The sequence below is a fragment of the Erythrolamprus reginae genome, chromosome 10 (genome assembly GCF_031021105.1).
Source record: "Erythrolamprus reginae isolate rEryReg1 chromosome 10, rEryReg1.hap1, whole genome shotgun sequence".
NCBI classification, from domain to species: domain Eukaryota; kingdom Metazoa; phylum Chordata; class Lepidosauria; order Squamata; family Dipsadidae; genus Erythrolamprus; species Erythrolamprus reginae.
This window is the reverse complement of record NC_091959.1, coordinates 46,243,198-46,270,941: the sequence shown is the minus strand read 5'-3', so window position 1 is coordinate 46,270,941 and position 27,744 is coordinate 46,243,198. Positions and strand designations below refer to the sequence as shown.

Genomic DNA, 27,744 nt, shown 5'->3' with positions numbered 1-27,744 from the left:
GTCACACAAGCCGAGGAGGCACGTTTGCAGTGCAAGCTATGTCCTAATGAATTAAACCACACTAAAGTTTGGCCTGGTGTGATTCACCCCACTTGTACAAACAACGAGCATCTCACAGAGTGATAAACCCGTTTTTATTCAGCCTCTTCTGCAGCCCTCGCTAATGAATTGTGACAGGCCCAGAAAATTAAAAATTAAGACTGAAGTCTTTTCTTCTGATTACGAGGAAGAAAAACGCTGCTGGTTTTTTTATCTCTGCAGAAATGTCTGTCAAACTGATTTTTTTGGGTCATTTCCATTCTCATTAACAATCCTTCTGCTTCTTATTCTCTGTTATTATTAATGGGGCAGAAATGGAAGGGGGCCTTGGAGGTCATCTAGTCCAACCCCCGTCTTTAAAACTTCCAGTGTTGGAGCGTTCACAATTTCTGGAGGAGAATAATAACAATAATAACAACAGTGGGAAGGGACCTTCCAGGTCTTCAAGAATAGAATAGAATAGAATTATGGAATGGAATTTATTTATTTATTTATTATTTGGATTTGTATGCCACTGTATGCCAATATGGAATGGAATGGAATGGAATGGAATAGAATAGAATGTAGAGGATTGGAGAGGAGAGAAGATAATGATGATGATAATGATAATGATGATGATGATGATGATAATAATAATAATAATAATAATACTCAGCTGCTGCAAAAAGATCGCACAGACTGACTACAAGCATAGACATGATGCTGTGGCACAGATTATCCACTGGAACTTGTGCCGGAACTACCATCTACCAGTGGCAAAGAACTGGTGGGATCATAAGCCCGAAAAAGTGGTCGAAAATGAGCAAGCAAAACTACTATGGGACTTCCGACTTCAGACTGACCGAATTCTGAAGCATAACACACCAGACATTGTGATCGTGGAGAAAAAGGAAGTATGGATCATCGACATCGCAATCCCAGGAGACAGCAGAATTGAGGAGGAGCAACTAGAGAAATTAGTGAAATACGAAGATCTAAAAATCGAGCTGCAACGACTCTGGCATAAGCCAGTGAAAGTGGCCTCAGTGGTCCTTGGCACGCTGGGCGCAGGGCCAAAGGATCTCAGTGGACATTTGAAAACCATTGGAATTGACAAAATCTCCATCTGTCAATTGCAAAAGGCCACTTTACTGGGATCGGCAAACATAATTTGCCGCTACATCACGCAGTCCTAGGTGCTTGGGAAGCGCCCGACTGGTGATGAAATACGAAATCCAGCATAGTGATATCGTTTGCTGTGTTGTACTGACATAAGAATAAGAATAAGAATAATAATAGCAACAGAGTTGGAAGGGACCTTGGAGGTCTTCTAGTCCAACCCCCTGCTTAGGCAGGAAACCCTACACTATTTCAGACAGATGGTTATCCAAGATTTTCTTTAAAACTTCCAATATTGAAACATTCACAACTTCTGGAGGCAAGCTGTTCCACGGATTAATTGTCCGAACTGTCAGGAAATTTCTCCTTAGTTCTACGTTGCTTCTCTCCTTGTTTAATTTCCACCCATTGCTTCTCGTTCTACCCTTAGGTGCTTTGGAGAATAGTTTGACTCCCCCTTCTTTGTGGCAGTCCTTCAAATATTAGAACATTATCATGTCTTACATTATCATACTTACGGCATTAGCATAAATCCCAGCGGCCGATCAGGTCCCACAGAGTTGGCCTTCTCCAGGTCCTGTTGACCAGACAATGTCAGCTGGCGTGGCCTAGGGGAAGAGCCTTCTCTGTGGTGGCCCTGGCCCTCTGGAATCAGCTCCCTCTGGAGATTCGGACTGCCCCCACCCTCCCCGCCTTTCACAAGAGCCTTAAGACCCATCTATGTCACCAGGCATGGGGCAACTAGCATATGCCCCCCCCCCCTTCTGACCATTAAAAGTTATGTGTGGGTATGATTGTAATATTTAAATGGTTGTCCACTAGGACTCCAAAATCCCTCTCGCAGTTATTCATTTTCATTCATTTTCATTCATTTTATTGGATTTGTATGCCGCCCCTCTCCGTAGACTCGGGGTGGCTAAAAACAGTGGTAAAAACAACATGTGACAATCCAATACTAAAGTAGCTAAAAACCCTTATTTTAAAACCAATCATACATACAAACGTACCATACATAAATTGTAGAAGCCTAGGGGGAAAGAATATTTCAGTTCCCCCATGCCTGATGACAGAGGTGGGTTTTAAGAAGCTTACGAAAGGCAAGAAGGGTGGGGGCTATTCTAATCTCTGGGGGGAGTTGGTTCCAGAGGGCCGGGGCCACCACAGAGAAGGCTCTTCCCCTGGGTCCCGCCAAACGACATTGTTTAGTTGACGGGACCCGGAGAAGGCCAACTCTGTGGGACCTAATTGGTCGCTGGGATTCGTGCGGCAGAAGGCGATCCCAGAGATAACCTGGTCCGGTGCCATGAAGGGCTTTATAGGTCATAACCCGGTACTCAGTCCAGAAAACATATAAAATTCTAAAAGTATATACAATTTCTTACCCTAACAGGGTAGGCATTTCATAATTAAGATAGATGAGAGCTTCAAACGTAACCTTAGGAGAACGTCTTCCTTTTTGGCTCCTGGCAAAATATATCTCTAAATTTCTCCACGCCGATTCCCGGCTAAGCATCTGATTTGAAAAATGAAACGGAAGCAGGAAGCAATATTTCAAAGTCAGACCACCTCCGCCCCTTCGGAGAAAGAGAAATGAGACAATTACTAAGCAATAAATATCTGGATAAACCACAGAGATTAAGAGATTCTCCCGAATGGATTTTGAAGATCCCTAAGACAAGGAAAGAAAAATAGAAGGTTGACGGCAGAAAAAGACCTCCTGGTCCCTCTAATCTGCCCTTATACTATGTCCTGCATTTTATCTTAGGATGGATCTATGTTTATCCCAGAAATTCTCTTAATTTTCGCAATGGGAATTTCTCCTACAAACTTCTCCTGCATTCCCGGACCCCAAGGCCCTGCCAGCCAACATTGTTTGGTCGACAGGACCCTAAGGTGGGACCTCACCGGACGCTGGGATTCATGCGGCAGAAGTCGGTCTCGGAGATAATCTGGTCCTATGTCATGTAGGGCTTTATAGGTCATAACCAACACTTTGAATTGTTTGTCTGTCTGTCTGTCTGTCTGTCTGTCTATCTATCTATCTATCTATCTATCTGTCTATCTGTCTATCTATCTATTTAGTCCAATACACAATACATATTGAAGAGGATAGACATGAAGTATTATATATAAAGAAAAGATATAAAAGTAGAGGAGAAGATATATGAACGGAAGAAAACATATATGAGATATGAGATAAGGAGAGACAATTGGACAGGGGACGAAAGGCAGGCTAGTGCACTTATGTACGCCCCTTACTGACCTCTTAGGAACCTGGAGAGGTCAATCGTGGATAGTCTAAGGGAGAAATGTTGGGGGTTAGGGGTTGACACAATTGAGTCTGGTAATGAGTTCCACGCTTCGACAACTCGATTGCTAAAGTCATATTTTTTACAGTCAAGCTTGGAGCGATTAATATTAAGTTTGAATCTGCTGCATGCTCTTGTGTTGTTGCGGTTGAAGCTGAAGTAGTCATTGACAGGCAGGACATTGCAGCATATGATTTTGTGGGCAATACTTAGATCATGTTTTAGGCGTCGTAGTTCTAAGCTTTCTAGACCTAGGATTGTTAGTGTATTTTCGTAGGGCATTCTGTTTCAAGTGGAGGAGTGAAGGGCTCTTCAGGTGAAATATCTTTGGACATTTTCAAGGGTGTTGATGTCTGAGATGTGGTATGGGTTCCAGACAGATTGTGCCCGGAATCTGATCGGCAGCCAATGCAGTTCGATTCTCTTTTATTCATTCCTGGCTGCCCAGGCTGGGGAACGGTGGCTGTTCTATTATTTCACAAGCCAGGAAAGTTTTAGCTACAAGGGGAGAAAGGGACATGTACTTGGCAGGTCATGTTGAAGGTGGATTTTAAAATACTGCAAGATAATGATCAGATGGAGCGCTGGAGTTGAGACAAGCGATAGATCTTCTCGAGACGAAAAAGGACTCATCAGTGTCAGGCCTTGGCATGGGGTAACCTGGCAGGAAGGAAGCAGATGTGATATCAGGCATCGAAATTCAGTCCGTAGATGTCTTAAAATGTTCTTGTTTTGCTCTGCTTTCAAATCAGTTTTTGCTTCCTTGCTTGTTTCTTTGGTTAGTTAGTGTTGTGGTTAGCTCTGGCCCAGCTCCTGCCCCAAGGACTGTGGATGTGGGGGAGACATCCACATGCTGCAGGCCTGTTTTGCCCCCCCGGTGGAATCTGCTGATGAAGGCTCCTCTGACCAAGAAGACATGAGTGACAGGGAGGAGGAGAGCGTGGCAGACAGCTCAGAAGGAGATCAATTCTCTAGCTCCTCCTTGGATTCGGAACAAGAGTTAATGATACAGCCACGCATGCGGAGAGAGCGATGCATAGGCAGCAACAACTGAGAGATTATTATCAAAGAAAATGAGGCCACCTGTGGTTGGGTGGGGCTGTGGTCATTAGTGAGGCTGCTATAAAGAGCAGCCTCTGGGTTTGGCCATTGTGGAGGATTATCTGATCGTTGTGTTTCGTGACTGCTTTACTGACTTGGACTTTTTGTGTGCTGATTTTTCCCCGCTTTGAAACTAAACCAGAGGAAAGTGTGTTTCACTTTGTGAAAGAAGAAGGACAGTGAATTGCCTCACAGCTGCAAGCTAAGTATCACTGAACTGATCAGGGACTTGTACAAATTACCAGTTTGTTTGGAGACGAGTGCTCTTTGCTATCCCAAAAGAGGGCTTGGTTTAAGGGACTTTTCATTATAAAGAACATTGTTTTGAGTTTTCAAACGTGTGTGTGTCTGAAATTTGTACCTGTGAATTTTTGGGAGGATTCTACCAGAGAGCCCGACAGAACAGTTAGATAGTTAGTTAGTTAGTTAGTTAGTCAACTACATATTGGTAGTATACAAAGACATAACAACGTTTACACATGATAAGAGAGAAACGTTATTTACGACATCTGATAAATTTAAAGATATGAATTTACTTCTTCTTTTTTTTCTTCTTCTTTCTCGACTTTTTTAATTTCCCCCCCTTCTTTTCCTCTTCCTTTTTCTTTCCTTCCCTTCCTTTCCCTTTAGTTTTTTTCTCTTTTATATATATATACATGTGTACTTTGATTTATAGCTGTATACACAAATCCATATACATTTGTGCCAATATTTGCACAGTCCTTTTCCTTTAGGTATCCCCTCCCCTATTATTTATCTTCAATAAAGATTATATTTTCTTTTTTTTAAAGTTTTTAAAAAGAGAAACATAAGAAAACAGGACTATAGGAGGAAAAGAGAAACCTGATTTATTTATTTTATTTTTATTTGTTTTTTTTTTTGTCACGTACGTATTGGTGGTATACAAAGATATAATAATATTTATATACATGATACTACTAAAAGAGAAACATTAGGACAGGGGATGGAAGGCACGCTGGTGCACTTATGCACACTCCTTACTGACCTCTTAGGAATCGGGAGAGGTCAACCGTGGAGAGTCTAAGGGTAAAGTTTTGGGGGTTACATGATGATACTACAGAGTCTCGTAGTGAGTTCCAGGCATCAACTACTCGGTTACTAAAGTCGTATTCGAGTTTGGAGCGGTTTACTTTGAGTTTGTATCTGTTGTGTGCTCGTGTGTTGTTGTGGTTGAAGCTGAAGTAGTCGTCGACAGGAAGGAGGTTGTGACAGATGATTTTATGGGCTATGCTTAGGTTGTGTTTAAGGCGAAAATGTTCTAAGCTTTCTAAACCTAGGATTGTAAGTCTAGTTGTGTAGGGGATTCTTGCCTATTTCTGTAAAATTGAAACAGAGGAGGGGAACGGAGGAACAATGAAAAAATAAATTCCTAGGGTCACGAAGTCCTTCAAAATCTCAATTTAGCAAAACAATTGAGACCAGTGTCAATTCTTGTCCTGCCTTTGGGTACTTTGAAAAATAAGTTGGTGGCACCCAGTAATGCACTGCTGCCCCCATGGAGGGTGGACGTAGTGGGGATAGTAAGTTTATTCACTATTTATTGACTACTTAATAGTTTTTTTTATTGTCCTTCCTTCTCTAGTACCTTAGCATGATCTTTAATCCCTTTTAAAATAGGAAATAATTCAGTAGTATGTTTTTAACCCACCAACGCTTGAATCATTTTTATCATGATCTAGAACTGAACTTTGATAGCAATGAAAGAAAATTGAGCTACTTGCCTAACCTGTTATCATACCGAACCTTGTGGGCTCAGTACAAAACCTTCAAATGTTCCTGTGCTCCTCAACAAATAATGCCGTCTATCGTTTGTCCTATTCCAATCATGTGACTTCATCCACTGAAAAAACGAGTCCAAGCGCCTATTTGAAAACTTACCTAAGTCGGTAAGTCACTCCCCGCCCAGTCACATGACCTTTAAGCCACCTCCCATCTGGTTACATGATTGTCAAGCCACTCCCATCTGGTCACATGGCTGGCAAGCCACTCCTACCCGGTCACATGACCACCAAGCCACACCTGCAAAATAAGCCACGTGTCCAGTGTGGTGGTAAAAAATGTGCCCGTCCATCCCTGGTGGCAGCCCCTCAAATACTGCATGTCCTTTGTTTCAATAAGCCAGATATCTGTTCATTGTAAGCTTTAACCTACAGTCCCCTAACTGTCTTTGTGGCTCTCAACCATTTTTTAATACAGCGATGACCGGTTGTTGAAGGCGCACTGCACATTGTGTTACACAAAGGTGGTAGGAGGTTTTTTGTGCCCTTTTCAATCGTCTGAAATGTGATTATGTGCCACCCTCCCTCCCCCTGCCAGTTGCTTTCCATCGCACCTCTCTGCCTTGGACGCTTGCCAAATGCGTTATGCATTGGATTCTAGGTGTCTGACATGCCGCAACACCATCAGGTGGTGACAGGTGCGTAGTATTCATATATCTGGGTGCTTTATTTGGTCTTTGTCCTTGGGTGAGCAAGACGCTGTCACAGCGAGGGAAGGGGGGGTGAGCGTTTGGAGATACAGGTAGTTTCCGGGGGATTTTAAAATCTGCAGAGGTGCAAAGGATGAGCTGGGGAAAGGGATGAATGAGAAAGCTACCGTGAAGTATTCAGATCTAAATTCAGATTTAAGATCAATTTTATGGAATGGGATGGGATGGGATAGAATAAGAATGGAATAGAGTAGAATAGAATGGGATGAGAATAGAGTAGAATAGAATGGGATGGAATAAGAATGGAATAGAATAAGAATAAGAATAGAACAGAGCAGAATAGAATAAGAATTAGAATAGAAAATAGAATAAAATAAAATAAATAGAATAAAATAAAATAAAATAAAATAAAATAGAATAAAATAAAATAAAATAGAATAAAATAAAATAAAATAGAATAAAAGTAGAATAGAATGGGATAAGAATAGAGTAGAATAGAATGGGATGGAATAAGAATGGAATAGAATAAGAATAAGAATAGAACAGAGCAGAATAGAATAAGAATTAGAATAGAAAATAGAATAAAATAAAATAAATAGAATAAAATAAAATAAAATAGAATAAAATAAAATAAAATAGAATAAAATAAAATAAAATAGAATAAAAGTAGAATAGAATGGGATAAGAATAGAGTAGAATAGAATGGGATGGAATAAGAATGGAATAGAATAAGAATAAGAATAGAACAGAGCAGAATAGAATAGAATAAGAATAGAAAATAGAATAAAATTAGAATAGAATAAGAATTAGATTAGATTAGATTAGATTTATTGGATTTATATGCCGCCCCTCTCCGCAGACTCGGGGCGGCTCACAACAATGGCAAAAACAGTACATAGTAACAAATCTAATATTTAGCAATCTAATTTACAGTTTTAAGTTAAAAAGTCCATAGAATAGAGAATAGAATTATAGAATAGAATATAGAATAGAATTAGACTAGAGTAGAACAGAATAAGAATTAGAATAGTGAATAGAAATAGAATAGATTAGAATTCAATAGAATTCTTTATTGACCAAGTGTAATTGGACCCACAAGGAATTTGTCTTTGGTGTGTATGCTCTCAGTGTACATTAAATATAATATACTGTATAAGTTTGTCAAGAACCATGAGGTTCAACACTTAATGATTGTCATAGGGGTCAAATAAGTGACCAGGAAACAATATTAATTTGCGAACGCTCCAACACTGGAAGTTTTTAAGATCTTCCATCCCCTGTCCTAATGTCCCCGATTCTATTCTATTCTATTCTATTCTATTCTATTCTATCTTTTCTCTTATGTACACTGAGAGCATCTGCACCAAAGACAAATTCCTCGTGTGTCCAATCACATTTGGCCAATAAAGAATTCTATTCTATTCTATTCTATCTTTTCTCTTATGTACACTGAGAGCATCTGCACCAAAGACAAATTCCTCGTGTGTCCAATCACATTTGGCCAATAAAGAATTCTATTCTATTCTATTCTATCTTTTCTCTTAAGTACACTGAGAGCATCTGCACCAAAGACAAATTCCTCGTGTGTCCAATCACATTTGGCCAATAAAGAATTCTATTCTATTCTATTCTATTCTATCTTTTCTCTTAAGTACACTGAGAGCATCTGCACCAAAGACAAATTCCTCGTGTGTCCAATCACATTTGGCCAATAAAGAATTATATTCTATTCTATTCTATCTTTTCTCTTATGTACACTGGGAGCATCTGCACCAAAGACAAATTCCTCGTGTGTCCAATCACATTTGGCCAATAAAGAATTCTATTCTATTCTATTCTATCTTTTCTCTTAAGTACACTGAGAGCATCTGCACCAAAGACAAATTCCTCGTGTGTCCAATCACATTTGGCCAATAAAGAATTCTATTCTATTCTATTCTATTCTATTCTATCTTTTCTCTTAAGTACACTGAGAGCATCTGCACCAACACAAATTCCTCGTGTGTCCAATCACATTTGGCCAATAAAGAATTCTATTCTATTCCATTCTATTCTATCTTTTCTCTTATGTACACTGAGAGCATCTGCACCAAAGACAAATTCCTTGTGTGTCCAATCACATTTGGCCAATAAAGAATTCTCTCTCTCTCTCTCTCTCTTTTTTTTTTTCTTCTTCTTCTTCTTCTCTGGTTTCTTTGTCCCAAAGATTACCTCCCTTTTCATCGGGCCACTCAAAACTCCGACAGCTTTAATCCGGAGAGTGTCGGGATATGACTCCCTCAGCTGTCAAACGTTCATCCGACTTCGCCTTAGAGTGACAGCTCCATTTTTAACCGCCGTCCGTTGAGAAACAGTTCTGACAAGGTCCTGTACTTGCTGCCATTTTTGGCCAAGAGAAGGAAAAATCTTCTCGGCAGGGAATAATGCTTGCTCGGTCCAAGCGTAGATTAGACCAGGAGCAGTGATGGGCTGCCAAAATTTTGACTGCCGCACTGTGTCCGTGACTTATTTTGTGGGTGTGGCTTGATGGACGTTAATACCCTCGAAAATGTCCAAAGATACTTCACCAGAAGAGCCCTACGCTCCTCTACCCGTAACAGAACACCCTACGAAACTAGACTAACAATCCTGGGTCTTGAAAGCTTAGAACTACGGCGCCGTAAACAAGATCTACGTATTGCCCACAAGATCATACGCTGCAACGTCCTGCCTGCCAAAGACTACTTCAGCTTCAACCACAACAACACAAGAGCCCACAACAGATTCAAGCTTAATAATAACTGCTCCAAACTTGACTGTAAAAAATACGACTTTAGTCATCGGGTTGTCAAAGCGTGGAACTCATTACCGGACTCTGTAGTATCATTTATTTATTTATTTATTTATTTTTTAGATTTGTATGCCGCCCCTTTCCGTAGACTCAGGGCGGCGCACAACACAATAAAAACAGTTTATAACAAAGCTAATAATTTACAATATAAAATATTTTAAAAAACCATTATTAAACAGACATACACACAAGCATACCATGCATAAATTGTATAGGCCCGGGGGAGATATCTCAGTTCCCCCATGCCTGACGACAAAGATGGGTTTTAAGGAGTTTGCAAAAGGCGAGGAGGGTAGGGGCAGTTCTAATCTCTGGGGGGAGCTGGTTTCAGAGAGTCGGGGCCGCCACAGAGAAGGCTCTTCCCCTGGGGCCTGCCAACCGACATTGTTTAGTTGACGGGACCCGGAGAAGGCCCACTCTGTGGGACCTAATCGGTCGCTGGGATTCGTGCGGCAGAAGGTGGTCTCGGAGATATTCTGGTCCTAACCCGCAACATTTTACCCTTACACTATCCACGTTTGATCTCTCCATGTTCCTAAGAGGTCAGTAAGGGGGCGTACATAAGGGCACTAGAGTGCCTTCCGTCCCCTGTTTATTTATTTATTTATTTATTGTTAGAGTTGAAAGGGACCATGAAGGCCATCGAGTTCAACCCCCTGCCCAAGCAGGAACCCTATAGTACACCAGTTCAATCTTCTCTTAAAAATGTCCAGAGTGTTGGAGTTCACAACGTCCGCTGGTAGGTTGTTCCATTGGTTTATCGCTCTGACCGTCAGGAAGTTCCTCCTTATCTCCATGTTGAATCTCTCCTTGGTCAGCTTCCAGCCATTGTTCCTCGTCTGGCCCTCTGGTGCCCTGGAGAATGAAGTGACCCCCTCCTCTCTGTGACATCCACTCATATACTTGTAGACTGCTATCATGTCCGCTCTGGCCCTCCTTTTCTCTAGGCTGTCCATGCCTAGTTCCCTCAGTCTCTCTTCGTAAGTCTTGGTTTCCAATCCCTTAATCATCTTGGTTGCTCTTTTTTGCACCTTCTCCAGAGTTTCAATGTCTCTTTTGAAGTGTGGTGACCAGAACTGAATACAGTACTCCAGGTGTGGTCGGACCAGGGCGTAGTAGAGTGGTATTAAGACTTCCCTGGTCTTGGAGTGTATTCCCCTGTTGATGCAGCTTAGGATTGTGTTGGCTTTTTTGGCTGCTGCTGCACATTGTTGGCTCATGTTTAGTTGATTGTCCACCAAGACTCCGAGGTCCTGTCCTGTCCTATAGTCTCTCCTATATCTTGTATTTCTTCTCTACTATATCCTCTATAACCTTCATTGTGTATTATTGTATATTGGACAAAATAAATAAATAAAAATAAATAAATAAAAAATGGACATGTGACCATGACATTTGGCTGGATGACTTTAGGTCAATGACCCAGAGATGGTGAGTTCTAGTCCTGCCTTAGCGATGAAAGCCAACTGGGTGATTTTAAGCCAGGCCCTCCCTCTCCGCTCAACTCATCTCACAAAGTTGTTGTTGTTATTGTTGTGGGGGAAATAGGAAGTGGAAGAAGCATTTTGTGTCTTCGCGGCCTTGAGTTGTTCATAAAACTATTTGTATTTGTATTTACAGTATTAGATTTGTATGCCACCCCTCTCCGAAGACTCGGGGTGGCTAACAACAATAAAAAGACAATGTGAACAAATCTAATATTAAAAATAATCTTAAAAACCCCAATTTAAAGAACCAATCATACATACAAGCATACCATGTTCTATAAGCCTAGGGGGAAAGGGAAAAATTTCAATTCCCCCATGCCTGACGACAGAGGTGGGTTTTAAGGAGCTTGCGAAAGGCAAGGAGGGTGGGGGCAACTCTGATATCTGGGGGGAGCTGGTTCCAGAGGGTCAGGGCCGCCACAGAGAAGGCTCTTCTCCTGGGTCCTGCCAAACGACATTGTTTAGTCGACGGGACCCGGAGAAGGCCAACTCTGTGGGACCTAACCAGTCGCTGGGATTCGTGCGGCAGAAGGCGGTCTCGGAGATATTCTGGTCCGATGCCATGAAGGGCTTTAAAGGTCATAACCAACACTTTGAATTGTGACAGGAAATTGATCGGCAACCAATGCAGACTGTGGAGTGTTGGTGTAACATGGGCATACCTAGGGAAGCCCATGATTGCTCTCGCAGCTGCATTCTGCACGATCTGAAGTTTCCGAACACTTTTCAAAGGTCGCCCCATGTAGAGAGCATTACAGTAGTCGAACCTCGAGGTGATGAGGGCATGAGTGACTGTGAGCAGTGAGTCCCGGTCCAGATAGGGCTGCAACTGGTGCACCAGGCGAACCTGGGCACAAACGCCCCCCTCGCCACAGATGAAAGGTGTTTCTCTAATGTGAGCTGTGGATCGAGGAGATCGCCCAAGTTGCGGACCCTCTCTGAGGGGGTCAATAATTCCCCCCCCCCAGGGTTATGGACGGACAGATGGAACTAATGATGGCAGGGTATATACATTATTTAAATAAATCTGTTCGCTTCTCTCTACGTCCCTCGGTTCCTTAATTTCTGAAAACTTCCCAAGGAATGTCACAACAAATACGTAGACGGAGTCTCTTGTGACTTGCGTTTTCTTGTACACAAGGTCTCTGGGGGTTGCGCAGTCTAACTCATTTTCATTCACCTCTACGCAAAATCAACTTTGAAAGAAAAGTCTATGAAATGGGTTTAAAAATAGAAGGAAACGTTCAACGGGATCGTCACTCTGGCTGAATTACCAAACACCGAATCGCAATGAATTTTGAATCGCACCAACTGTGCTTTTTGCCATTGTTTTAGAAGTTTGCAGTTTTACCAATTTAGCCGGGCAATTTGTTTAGAGAAGCATCAGGAAAGAATTCACGTTACTGGAAACAATCTCAGTGATGCATTAGAAAAAACCCGTTCCCAGAAAATGAGGGCATTGTTATAAATTTAGAAGCATGTTTGGGAAAGAGGGAACAAAACAAACCCGAATTAGAGAGCAAACTTTTGTTTTGTCGGTAAAACACACAAAAATCTTCAGATTGAATATAAAAATGCATTGCAAAATGAGAAATTCTCATGGCAAAAAATGAGAATCTGAGCAAAACGTTGATGACTCAAAGGAGAAAGACAAATTGTTGCAGAGGGTTCTACATTCTTTCTAATTCCTCAGCAAGAAAACTGGGCTTTTTTTTTTAATTCCTGTCCACGTTCTGGTTAGCCGGCAAAGGCATTTTAGCCATTTCTCTTCCCAGAATTTGCAGAGCTTGACCGATGAGGCTTCGGTTTTATCTTCGTAACAATCCAGCGGAAGAGATCCAGCAATTTAGTGAAGTATGGATAGGCCTTGTGGGTTGAAGGTAACATTGGGGGTCCAGAAGATCTGAACCCCCCGATCAACAATGCGCCACCCTGGCTACTCTATTCTTCTCTACTCTACTCTATTCTACACCTATTCTACTCTATTCTACACCTACTCTATTCTACTCTATTCTACACCTATTCTAGTCTACTCTACTCTATTCTACACCTATTCTACTCTACTCTATTCTATACCTATTCTACTCTGCTCTACTCTACTCTATTCTACTCTACTCTATTCTACTCTACACCTATTCTATTCTATTCTACCCCTACTCTACTCTACTCTATTCTACACCTATTCTACTCTATTCTACACCTACTCTACTCTACTCTATTCTACACCTATTCTATTCTACTCTACTCCACTCTATTCTACACCTATTCTACTCTACTCTATTCTATACCTATTCTACTCTGCTCTACTCTACTCTATTCTACACCCATTCTATTCTACTCTACTCTACTCTACTTTACTCTATTCTACTCTACACTACTCTATTCTACTCTACTCTATTCTACTCTACACCTATTCTATTCTACTCTACTCTACTCTACTCTACACCTATTCTGTTCTATTCTATTCTATTCTATACACCTATTCTACTCTACTCTACTCAATTCTACACCTATTCTACTGTATTCTACACCTATTCTATTCTACTCTATTCTATACCTATTCTACTCTGCTCTACTCTACTCTATTCTACACCCATTCTATTCTACTCTACTTTACTCTATTCTACTCTACTCTATTCTACTCTACTCTATTCTACTCTACTCTATTCTACTCTACACCTATTCTATTCTATTCTATACACCTATTCTACTCTACTCTACACCTATTCTATTCTACTCTACACCTATTCTATTCTACTCTATTCTATTCTACTCTACACCTATTCTATTCTATTCTATACACCTATTCTACTCTACTCTACACCTATTCTATTCTACTCTATTCTATTCTACTCTACACCTATTCTATTCTATTCTACTCTACTCTACACCTATTCTGTTCTATTCTATTCTATACACCTATTCTACTCTACTCTACACCTATTGTATTCTATTATACTCTACACCTATTCTATTCTACTCTCTTCTACTCTTCTCTTCTCTTCTCTACTCTATTCTATTCTACACCTATTCTACTCTACTCTTATTTTATTCTATTCTATTCTGCTCTATTCTGCTCTACTCTACTCTTCTCTACTCTTCTCTACTCTACTCTATACCTATTCTATTCTACTCTATTCTACTCTTCTCTTCTCTATTCTACTCTATTCTATTCTACACCTATTCTACTCTACTCTTATTTTATTCTATTCTATTCTACTCTATTCTTCTCTACTTTTCTCTTCTCTACTCTACTCTACACCTATTCTACTCTACTCTACTCTATTCTACACCTATTCTACTCTATTCTACACCTATTCTATTCTACTCTATTCTATACCTATTCTACTCTGCTCTACTCTACTCTATTCTACACCCATTCTATTCTACTCTACTTTACTCTATTCTACTCTACACCTATTCTATTCTATTCTACTCTACTCTACTCTACACCTATTCTGTTCTATTCTATTCTATTCTATACACCTATTCTACTCTACTCTACACCTATTCTATTCTATTCTACTCTACACCTATTCTATTCTACTCTATTCTATTCTACTCTACACCTATTCTATTCTATTCTACTCTATTCTATTCTACTCTACACCTATTCTATTCTATTCTACTCTACTCTACACCTATTCTGTTCTATTCTATTCTATTCTATACACCTATTCTACTCTACTCTACACCTATTGTATTCTATTATACTCTACACCTATTCTATTCTACTCTATTCTATACCTATTCTACTCTGCTCTACTCTACTCTATTCTACACCCATTCTATTCTACTCTACTTTACTCTATTCTACTCTACTCTATTCTACTCTACTCTATTCTACTCTACACCTATTCTATTCTATTCTACTCTACTCTACTCTACACCTATTCTGTTCTATTCTATTCTATTCTATACACCTATTCTACTCTACTCTACACCTATTCTATTCTATTCTACTCTACACCTATTCTATTCTACTCTATTCTATTCTACTCTACACCTATTCTATTCTATTCTATACACCTATTCTACTCTACACCTATTCTATTCTACTCTACACCTATTCTATTCTATTCTACTCTATTCTATTCTACTCTACACCTATTCTATTCTATTCTACTCTACTCTACACCTATTCTGTTCTATTCTATTCTATACACCTATTCTACTCTACTCTACACCTATTGTATTCTATTATACTCTACACCTATTCTATTCTACTCTTCTCTTCTCTACTCTACTCTATTCTATTCTACACCTATTCTACTCTACTCTTATTTTATTTTATTCTATTCTGCTCTACTCTACTCTTCTCTACTCTTCTCTACTCTACTCTACACCTATTCTATTCTACTCTATTCTACTCTACTCTACTCTACTCTATTCTATTCTACACCTATTCTACTCTACTCTTATTTTATTCTATTCTATTCTACTCTACTCTACTCTACTCTTCTCTACTCTTCTCTACTCTACTCTACACCTATTCTATTCTACTCTACTCTACACCTATTCTACTCTACTCTTATTTTATTCTATTCTATTCTGCTCTACTCTACTCTATTCTAAATTTTGGAGATCATGAGCAGATGTGAATATGTGGGACATTTAAAAAATATATATGAAACAAAGCTAGAAGAGCCCTCTTACTTTGGGGGAAGGGTCTTTGCTGGAGGCGGACTTCAGCCATGTCTTGAATTCTTCAGGTCGCCCCCTCCCCTTCTTTCCTTCCCCTAAATTAATGGGAGAAATTATTTAACATCCCGAGGCGCATGTCATTCTGATACACGAGGAAGAAATAAGCTTTAGGGAGTCATATTATGACACCAATTTTCAACTGTTCATTAAATGGAGACGAGAAAACCCCACCACCACAAGGTCACTCATATTTTATTTCATTTTATTTAAAGCTGTCCACAAGGCAGAGGGATTTGTTACGAAACAAACGGCGCAGGAGAATCAACTTATTCCCGATCTACTCTCACTTCTTCCCTAATTCCCCCCACCCTCAAAAAAATTACAGCGGGGGAAAACAGGTATCTGCGGCGTCTTTAATGATCTCGCACATGTCAAGAGGTCAATTAAAAGAATTAGCAGATGCATTAACCTTGGTACGTTTGTGGCCTAGCTAAATTAAGCGTGGGCTACAAATTGAGCTGCAGAATTAAATATCAAAACCATGTAACTAGAGGTGGTATTCAGCCGGTTCGATCCGGTTCAGACGAACTGGTAGCGGCAATTTTGAGCAGTTCAGAGAACCGGCAGATACCACCTCTAGTTGGCCCCGCCCCCGTCGTTCCCTGTTCTATATTCCCTCCCTTTTTTTTACCTCAGATGATTCGAATGGCAGAGCAGATGGCCACGCCTCAGCTGAGGTAAACAACAGCTCAGCTCACAGCGCTGATACTGAGGGCAGTCTCTGAGGGCTGCCATATTTTCTTTTTTCCTTTATTTTTTTTAACACAAGAACATAACACAACATACAAACATATATTGTTAGTAACTTATATTGTTATGAGGACTAATCAACAGCTGAGCTTATGCAAGAAAAGCTTTAGGTTTGTGTGTGTGAGAGGGACCTCTACTAAGACAGTTATTAATAGCCGGTTGGTCGATGAAAATAAGTTCGAACAAACTGTGTGTTTGCTACGTTCTTAGCTGGGGCAGCACCTAGTACGGGTGGGATTGGCGATCCATTAGAAAAAAAGGAGATGCGTACGCATCTCTGCACCCTCCACAACACGTGCCCAGGTGTGCATGGCATCGGACCAGAATATCTCCGGGACCGCCTTCTGACTCATGAATCCCAGCAACTGGTTAGGTCCCACAGAGTGGGCCTTCTCCGGGTCCCATCGACTAAGCAATGTCATTTGGCGGGACCCAGGGGAAGAGCCTTCTCTGTGGTGGCCCCGGCCCTCTGGAACCAACTCCCCCCAGAGATCAGAATTGCCCCCACCCTCCTTGCCTTTCGTAAACTTCTATAAACCCACCTCTGCCGTCAGGCATGGGGAAAATGAAATATCTTCCCCAGGCCTATTTAATTTATGGATGGTGTGTTGTGTGCATGTTTTTTAAATTATGGGTTTTTAACTTCGTATTATTAGATTTGTATTGTACAAATTGTTTCTATCACTGCTTTGAGCCGCCCCGAGTCTACAGAGAGGGGCGGCATACAAATTAGATAGATAGATAGATAGATAGATAGATAGATAGATAGATAGATAGATAGATAGATAGATAGATAGATAGGATAGATAGGATAGATAAGATAGATAGATAGATAGATAGATAGATAGATAGATAGATAGATAGATAGATGATAGATAGATAGATAGATAGATAGATAGATAGATAGATAGATAGATAGATGAGATAGACAGACAGACAGACAGACAGACAGACAGACAGACAGACAGACAGACAGACTGACAGACAGACAGACAGACAGGATAGATAGATAGATAAGATAGATAGATAGATAGATAGATAGATAGATAGATAGATAGATAGATAGATAGATAGATAAATGAGATTTCACTTCTGCACATGCGCGGAAGCAAAAATATCGTCGAAAATTGTCGAAATTGCATGAGATTTCGCTTTGGGCCATGGCGTGTGTGTGTGTGTGTGGCGGGGGGTGCGCATGCCCACACTGGCCCGGGGAAGCACTGAGGACATGTAACAGTATGTGCTGGCGACATTATCCCTTCGCTGGGTGACAGTTTGCAGTAGTGGGTTGCTACCAGTTTGCCCTGATTTGGGCGAACAGGTAGTGGCACCAACTGGAGGCTCCACCCCCTTAGTAGGACGCCATCATAGATTTTCCACGCATGCGCAGAAAGTTCTACACACGCGCTTACAGTTCCGAATCGGTAGCAAAGTTAGGTGAAACCCACTACTGGTCCGTTGGGTCCTTTGACCCAACTTAGCTCCTATTTACCTCCAGAACCGCCTGCTACCGCACGAATCCCAGCGACCGATAAGGTCCCACAGAGTTGGACTTCTCCGGGTCCCGTCGACTAAACAATGTCGTTTGGCGGGCCCCAGGGGAAGAGCCTTCTCTGTGGCGACCCTAGCCCTCTGGAACCAACTCCCTCCGGAGATTAGAACTGCCCCCACCCTCCCTGTCTTTCGTAAACTACTCAAGACTCATTTATGCCGCCAGGCATGGGGGAGTTGAGATATTCCTTCCCCTTAGGCCATTACAAGTTATGCATGGTATGTTTGTGTGTATGTTTGGTTTTATAATAGGGGTTTTTAGTTGTTTTTATTATTGGATTTCTACATACTGTTTTTATCATTGCTGTTAGCCGCCCCGAGTCTGCGGAGAGGGGCGGCATACAAATCCAATAAATAAATAAAATAAATAATAAATATTTCCTTGCGGTCAAATGAAATCAATTTGATTAAGAGACTTCGGCAAAACACTTCCTTTGCAAAACGCTTCCCTAAATGTTGTGTTGGATTCTATTCCATCCGATTCCCCTCATCGATTAATTTCACAGTGCTAATTTTAACGAGCCGCCCATTAAGGCTTCCTTGGCAATAGCCGGACGCGATCAGCCACGGCGCTTAATTGCTCGTAAAAACTATCTTGCTAAAGTTCTCCCTCTTGGATAGATTCAAATCAGAGGTGGAAATGAGACGTGTCCATCCAACGAGGGCTTCTTACCTAGAAACAAAGCTTGGATTTAGTTGCTAGCAGAAGAAGAGGAAGGGATCAAGCTATTCTCCAAAACACCTGAGGGTAGAACAAGAAGCAATGGGTGGAAACTCATTAAGGAGAGAAAGCCTAGAACTAAGACGCCTTAAACAAGATCTAAGTATTGCCCACAAGATCATATGCTGCAACGTCCTGCCTGTCGGCGACTACTTCAGCTTCAACCACAACAACACAAGAGCACACAACAGATTTAAACTTAATATTAACCGCTCCAAACTTGACTGTAAAAAATATGACTTCAGGAACCGAGTTGTCGAAGCGTGGAACTCATTCCCGGACTCCGTAGTGTCATCCCCAAACCCCCAACACTTTACCCTTAGATTATCTACGGTTGACCTCTCCAGATTCCTAAGAGGTCAGTAAGGGGCGAGTACAAGTGCACTAGAGTGCCTTCCGTCCCCTGTCCTACTGCTCTCCTATATCTCTTCTTCTATTCTTTCTTTGATATGTTTTATTCCTATATCTTCTTTTCTATTCTTTCTTAGATATATTTTACTATGAGTATCTCCTCTATAATCTTCATCATGTATTTTACTATGTGTATATAGATATATACCCACTAAAACCCTCATTGTGTATTGGACAAAATAAATAAATAAATAAATAAAAACTTAGAATTATTCCTGACAGTTAGAACAATTAATCCTTGGAACAACTTGCCTCTAGAAGTTGTGAATTCTCCAACACTAGAACTTTTAAGTTGTTGGGTTGACTGAGAATAACTTTTTCTTGATTGTAGTTTTGGTTTGGGGTTTCTAGTTAGCAGTGACAAAGGCAAGAGACACCAGTTGTTATGTTTATTACAATCACTTAATGGCCTATTTTCCATGACCCCTGTTATTGTTATATACATTAAAGGGTTAGGAATGGAGTGGAGTGGCGTGGAATAGAATAGAATAGAATAGAATTCTTTATTGACCAAGTGTGATTGGACCCACAAGGAATTTGTCTTTGGTGCGTATGCTCTCAGTGTACATTAAAAAAAGTATGCTTCTGTATGCTCTCAGTGGTGCATATGCTCTCAGTGTACATAAATATATATATATTTTTGTCAAGAATCATGAGGTTCAACACTTAATGATTGTCATAGGGGTCAAATAAGCAATCAGGAAACAATATTAATAAAAATATTAAGGATGCAAGCAAAAAGTTACAGTCATACAGTCATAAGTGGGAGGAGATGGGTGATAGGAGCGATGAGAAAAAGCTGCTAGTAGTAGGAGTGCAGACTTTGTAATTACTGTAGTTTGACAACGTTGTGGGAATTATTGGTTTAGCAGAGTGATGGCATTTGGGGAAAAAAACTCTTATTGGGTCTAGTTGTCTTGGTGTGCAGTGCTCGATAGCGACATTGTGAGAGTAGGAGTTGAAACAGTTTTATGTCCAGGATGCGAGGGGTCTGTAAATATTTTCACAGTCCTCTTTTTGATTTGCGCGGTATCCAGGTCCTCAACGGAAGGCAGGTTGGCAGGTAAGTAATCTTTATTCAGTTAAGGCCCAACAAAAACCATTCATTAAGTTGCGAACGCTCCAACCCTGGAAGTTTGTTGGATAACAATATACTTTTTATTCAACTCCGCACAAAATTTGGACCAGAATAGATATGGCATGGATTTCAACTCAGATTTCCAAATATGTTTCAAACATTGAAATTGAAACAAACAATTGGGCAGATCACAGCCCTTTGACAATTACTTGGAAGGGAAATAAAAAACCAAGATATGTATTGGAGAATGAATAGAAACATTCTTCAAGACACTCAGTACAGATTGGATAGAAAAAGAATTAGAATTTTTTTAAATTTTAAATAGTAATATAGACACTTCATCACAAAATCTATGGGATACAGTTAAAGCATATAAACGTGGTTTTACAACAGCAAAGAAGAACAAAGAGAAAAAAAATACCAACTTCAAAAATTGGAGGCAGAATTAAAAGATTTAGAAGTACCATCACAAAGTAGCCAAGGTGAAGATGTAAATAAAAAGAAAAGGGAGTTAGTTAAACACAAAATAAACTTAATAGAACAAGAACTGGAGGGGTCTGTAATATGGTAAATGATTTAGCTTTACTAGATAAATGGTCAAAGCAATGGAAACTGCAGTTTAATGTTTCCAAATGTAAAATAATGCACTTGGGGAAAAGGAATCCTCAATCTGAGTATTGCATTGGCAGTTCTGTGTTAGCAAAAACTTCAGAAGAGAAGGATTTAGGGGTAGTGATTTCTGACAGTCTCCAAACGGGTAAGCAGTGTGGTCGGGCGGTAGGAAAAGCAAGTAGGATGCTTGGCTGCATAGCTAGAGGTATAACAAGCAGGAAGAGGGAGATTGTGATCCCCTTATATAGAGCGCTGGTGAGACCACATTTGGAATACTGAGTTCAGTTCTGGAGACCTCACCTACAAAAAGATATTGACAAAATTGAACGGGTCCAAAGACGGGCTACAAGAATGGTGGAAGGTCTTAAGCATAAAACGTATCAGGAAAGACTTAATGAACTCAATCTATACACTCTGGAGGACAGAAGGAAAAGGGGGGACATGATCGAAACATTTAAATATGTGAAAGGGTTAAATAAGGTTCAGGAGGGAAGTGTTTTTAATAGGAAAGTGAACACAAGAACAAGGGGACACAATCTGAAGTTAGTTGGGGGAATGATCAAAGGCAACATGAGAAAATATTATTTTACTGAAAGAGTAGTAGATCCTTGGAACAAACTTCCAGCAGACGTGGTTGGTAAATCCACAGTAACTGAATTTAAACATGCCTGGGATAAACATATATCCATTGTAAGATAAAATACAGGAAATAGTATAAGGGCAGACTAGATGGACCATGAGGTCTTTTTCTGTTGTCAGCCTTCTATGTTTCTAAGAACAGTTAGCAGAAAAAATTAAACAGGCCAAACAGGAATATTTCGAACATGCTAACAAACCAGGGCGTTGGTTAGCATTCAAATTAAGAAATCAAAAAGAGACAAGAATAATAAAATAAATTAGAAGACAGTAATCACAGAATTGAGGAAGTTTGTTGGATAACTATTTGTCTGGTATGGTGTAGGGTTTCCTGCCTAGGCAGGGGGTTGGACTAGAAGACCTCGAAGGTCCCTTCCAATCCTGTTTTTGTTTTCTGTTCTGTTCACTAAAATCCTAAAATCAAAAAGAAAGATAATTCCTTCTAGGCCTTTGGGCTAAGAGCAGGCGATATTAAAAAGATTAAATCTGGCTTAACCGAAATTTTGTTTGGCTCACGTTAATTAGCCTCAGCATTGTTTTCTCTGCTTCTGCAAAACATAAGTAGATAAATAGACAGAATGTTGCTCTCTCCCCCGTAACTTCTGTTTTCCTTGCTTTCCGTCCTGTTTTCCTAGTTAAGTGATGTTGATGTTTGCTAATGTTTAATAAATAAGCATCATCTACGAACGGAGCAATGCGCTCGCTCTAATTGGAACATAAGGATCGGCTGTGAGTGTAGTGTGTACAGGGGCAGATCTATAGGGAATTCATCGGTTGTCGGGGTTTTTTTTCAACAACAAAGGGGGAAATCTGGTGGTGCCGTTGCGGTAAAATTGCAATTTCTTTTGTCGTTTGCCAGTTCTTTAAAAAAAAGGGAGGGTGGGGACCTGGGGAGGTTTTGCATCGTTCTTCGGCTGCTCTCTGGGGATTTAAGGAGAAAATAGGAACCAGCAGGATTCAAATTGCGGGAGATGTTAGGATGACTTTGCACCCGCCTGTGTTAGACGCCGGTTTGATAAACAGCTTGCTTTGCCCAGGAGAATTTCAACACGTTCCCTCTTCCTCCTCCTCTTCTTCTTCAAAAGCAAATTCTTTCCATTCATCTGAGAATTGGAAAAGGGGGAGGGTCCTTCCTAAACCCTGGGCTAGTTTGTTTTTATTTAATCCTTTGGGGGTGTCTCTGAAAAGGTTTTTCACCTATCTAGCATCTATCTTTCTTTATCTACCTATCTCTATCTATCCATCATATATATGGTATCATCTATCTGTCTGTCTGTCTGTCTTTCATATTTCTCTCTCGATCCATCATTATATTTATTCCTCTCTCTCTCTCTCTCTCTCTCTCTCTCTCTCTTGATCTCTCTCTCTGTCTATCATCTATCCATCTATCCATCATCTATATTTATCTCTCTCTCCTCTCTCTCTCGATCTATCTATCATCTTTCTCTATTTTTCTATCCATCATCTGTAGTTATTTCTCTATCTATCTATCTATCTATCTATCTATCTATCTATCTATCTATCTATTTATCTATCTACTTTCTATATACATCATTATATTTATTCCTCTCTCTCTATCTACAATCTCTCTCTCTCTCTCTCTATCTATCTATCTACATTCTATAAACATCATTATATTTATTCCTCTATCTATCTATCTATCTATCTATCTATCTATCTATCTATCTATCTTTTTCTCTCTATCCACCATTATATTTATTGCCCTCTCTCTCTATCGATCTCTCTATTTGTCTATCATCTATCCATCTATCCATCATCTCTTTTTATTTCTCTCTTTGTGTGTTTCTATCTATCTGTCTGTCTGTCTGTCTGTCTATCTTTAGATCTGCCTATCATCTCTTTCTCTATTTTTCTATCCATCATCTATATTTATTTCTCTACCTATCTGTCTGTCTGTCTATTCTATCACATCTATATCTATCTATCTGTCTTTCCATCCTCTCTCTCTCTCCATTTCTCTATCCATCATCAATATTTATTTCTATATCTCTCTATCTCTCATCTCCTCCCTTCTCTCTATGTGTGTGTCCCTCTCTCTATCAATTTCTTTCATTTCTCTTTAGTTCTCTATCATCCAAGAGAGATTATCTTCCCCGCTCTCTCTTCTCTCATCTCTCTTTCCCTCCCTCTTTCTCCCCCCTCTCTCTCCCCTCTATTTCACTCTCCTCCCCCCTCCCTGTGTGGTCAAAGAGAAAATGCAGAAGTAGTTTTGATCTGTTCTCGTTTTCGCATCCTTGGAAGCCAGCACTGAGTACAGATGGTAACCCTGGATGATATGCACAGCTATGAGGTCCTCAGCAGGCCTCCTTGGAATGCATTGCTGTACATTCAAACACAGCTGTAAACTAATCCTTTGCAAGGTTGGGAATCGGGGTTAATTGCTGTCGAGCTGAAACGAAGGAATGGGGGATTGTTGTCCGAGAGCATCTTGCAAAAGGAAGGCATCGTTTGCGAAAAAATAAATAAATGCAGAGATCAAAGCAACCTGGCCCTCCGTTTCCCAGGGCAAAATTCAACATCTCGGCGCAACAGTTTGACCTTGAAAACGGAGCCTTGCAATACAGCGGTACTTAAGAACTTATTCCGTTCCGTGACCAGGTTTTTAAGTAGAAAAGTTTGTAAGGAGAAGCAATTTTTCTCATAGGAATCAATGTAAAAGCAAATAATGCGTGCAATCCCATTAGGAAAGAAATAAAAGCTCGGAATTTGGGTGGGAGGAGGTGGACGAAGAAGAGAAGGACAGTCGCTGCCCAGAGCGAAGGGAGCGTTTCTTTTCTCTGGGCGCTGGCAGAGGTTTATTCCCTCTCCAAGCGTCCAGAGAAAGGAAAATGCTTTGTTCGCTCTGGACTGCCAAAGCCTCCTTATGCACCACCAAAAGGCTCCTCTGGCAGCCCAGAAAAGCCCGAGATGGCCGGGATTAAAGGGGGAATGGCAGGAAACTGGCCAGGCCTTCGTGCCGCTCTCAAATTTCCTGGGAAAATTTTCTGGGCTCAGGTTCTTAAGTAGAAAATGGTTCTTAAGAAGAGGCAAAAAAAATCTTGAACGCCCGGCACTTATCTAGAAAAGTTCTTAACTAGAGGCATTCTTAGGTAGGTAGAGGTACATATGAGGGGTTATGTGATCAAACATAATACCTACAAGTTTTGGGTTTTGTTTTGGATTCTACTTAGCAGTTGGCACCAAAAAGACTTTTCTTGCTTTGTCGCTGGATTTCTAAATCCAAACGTCCCTGCTCCTAAAATATTAGAATTACATTGTCCACATTCCTCACTGGGCCAATGTCAGAAATACTGTATTTGAACCGGAATACATACGGCAGTGGTGGTTCTTCAGACAATAATACAAGCCAACATATAGTAAAGGTATTATTTACAAGATGTACAATATCTCCATAATCTTACACAGTAATTATTTATCTATTTATTAGATTTGTATGCCGTCCCTTTCCGTAGACTCGGGGCCACTCACAACATAATAAAACAATTCATAACAAATCTAATAATTTACAATTTAAAATTTAAAGTAGTTAAGAAAACCCCATTTTTAAGCAGACATACCTACAAACATACCATACATAAATTATATAGGCCCGGGGGAGATATCTCAGTTCCCCCATGCCTGACGACAAAGGTGGGTTTTGAGGAGTTTACGAAAGACGAGGAGGGTAGGGGCAGTTCTAATCTCTGGGGGGAGCTGGTTCCAGAGAGTCAGGGCCGCCACAGAGAAGGCTCTTCCCCTGGGGCCCGCCAACCGACATTGTTTAGTTGACGGGACCCGGAGAAGGCCGACTCTGTGGGACCTAATCGGTCGCTGGGATTCGTGCAGCAGAAGACGGTCTCGGAGATATTCTGGTCCGATGCCATGAAGGGCTTTATAGGTCATAACCAACACTTTGAATTGTGACCGGAAATTGATCGGCAACCAATGCAGACTGCGGAGTTTTTATAATACAGTCCATAATACATCTCTTCTTCGCACACAGCAGGTGCATATAGTACAGTATTACATATATTCTCTCATTCGCACATAGCGGATATAATAACATTGCACAATCATCATGATACAACCCATAATACAGAATGTATTGATTGATTGATTGATTGATTGATTGTTAGAGTTGAAAGGGACCATGCAGGTCATCAAGTCCAACCCCCTGCCTGAGCAGGAATCCTAAAGCACCCCAGCCAAGTGGCAGTTCAATCTCCTCTTGAAAGTGTCCAGAGTTGGGGAGTTCACAACCTCCGCAGGCAGGTTGTTCCAATGGTTGATCGCTCTGACCGTCAGGAAGTTTTTCCTTAGTTATAGGTTGAATCTCTCCTTGGTCAGCTTCCAGCCTTTGTTCCTCGTCCGGACCTCTGGTGCTCTGGAGAATAGAGTGGCCCCCTTCTCTCTGTGGCAACCCCTCATATACCTGTATACAGCTATCATGTCCCCTCTGGCCCTCCTTTTCTCTAGGCTATCCATGCCCAGTTCCTGCAATCTCTCTTCGTAAGTCTTGGTTTCAAGTCCCCTAATCATTTTGGTTGCTCTTTTCTGCACCTTCTCCAGAGTTTCAATGTCTCTTTTGAAGTGTGGTGACCAGAACTGAACACAGTACTCCAGGTGTGGTCTGACCAGGGCGTAGTAGAGTGATATTAAGACTTCCCTGGTCTTGGAGTGTATCCCTCTGTTGATGCAGCTTAGGATGGCGTTGGCTTTTTTGGCCGCTGCTGCACATTGCTGGCTCATGTTTAGTTGATTGTCCACCAAGACTCCAAGATCTCTTTCGCAGTTACTGCTGCTAAGTGGGGTTTCTCCCAGGCTGTATGTGTGTCTAGTTTTTTTTTTTACCAAGGTGAAGGACTTTGCTCTTGTCGACGTTGAATATCATGTTGTTAGTGTGGGCCCATAGTGTTAATCTGTCTAGATCTTTCTGTATTTTGAGCCTGTCCTCTAGGGTGTTGGCTACCCCTGCCAGCTTGGTGTCGTCTGCGAATTTGATACACAGAGCAATCCCACAGAGTGGGCCTTCTCCGGGTCCCGTCAACTAAACAATGTCGGTTGGCGGGCCCCAGGGGAAGAGCCTTCTCTGTGGCGGCACCGGCTCTCTGGAACCAACTCCCCCCAGAGATTAGAACTGCCCCTACTCTTCCTGCCTTCCGTAAACTCCTTAAAACCCACCTTTGCCATCAGGCATGGGGGAATTGAAACACCTCCCCCGGGCTTGTTCAATTTTATACATGGTATGCTTGTGTGTGTGTCTGTTAGTATATGGGGTCTGTTTTAAATCTTTAAATCTTTTAAAGTTATTTGAATTATTTATGATTTGTTATATCGTGTTGTGAGCCGCCCCGAGTCTTCGGAGAGGGGCGGCATACAAATCTAAATAATAAATAAATAAATAAATAAATAAATAAATACCATTTAGCACATAATAATACCATTTAGATTTTGCACACAGCTTAATCTCTTATTAATACAGCAAATACCTTTACAACAATACAGTATAGTATATTCTACACAGTATGTTGCACATAGCTCAGATATTAATACAGTAGTACCTCTAGATACGAGCTGCTCCACATGCGAGTATTCCCAGTTACGACCAACGAGGGGAGAGAAATTTCTGTTCCAGACCCGAGCTCAAATTCGGGATACGAGCCGAGCGTCCACTAGGTGGCGCAAGAATCCTTGCTTTTGGTTATCTCGGAGGGGAAAAACAAAGTCTAAAGCCATTTGTTCCAGATACGAGTTGCCTCGACATACAAGCTCCCTTCTGGAACGAATTAAACTCTTATCTAGAGTTACTACTGTACTAAGCAGCATATATACACCAGTAACCAACACTAACAGAGAGCATCTGTCTCCCTTATATAGTTTAAATCTTGTAAAACCAGGGTGTGGGGGTCTATTTCTTGGGTGTCTCATTGCTGGGACAGAACACAATTTGGGTTAGAAGTTGCCTAAT

General features: G+C 40.8%; 1 protein-coding gene across 1 annotated transcript in view; it reads left to right on the top strand.

Annotated features, from left to right (window-relative positions):
• Positions 1–27,744, top strand: part of CABP7 (calcium binding protein 7) — a 53,220-nt gene that overhangs the window by 21,171 nt on the left and 4,305 nt on the right. The window lies entirely within an intron of this gene.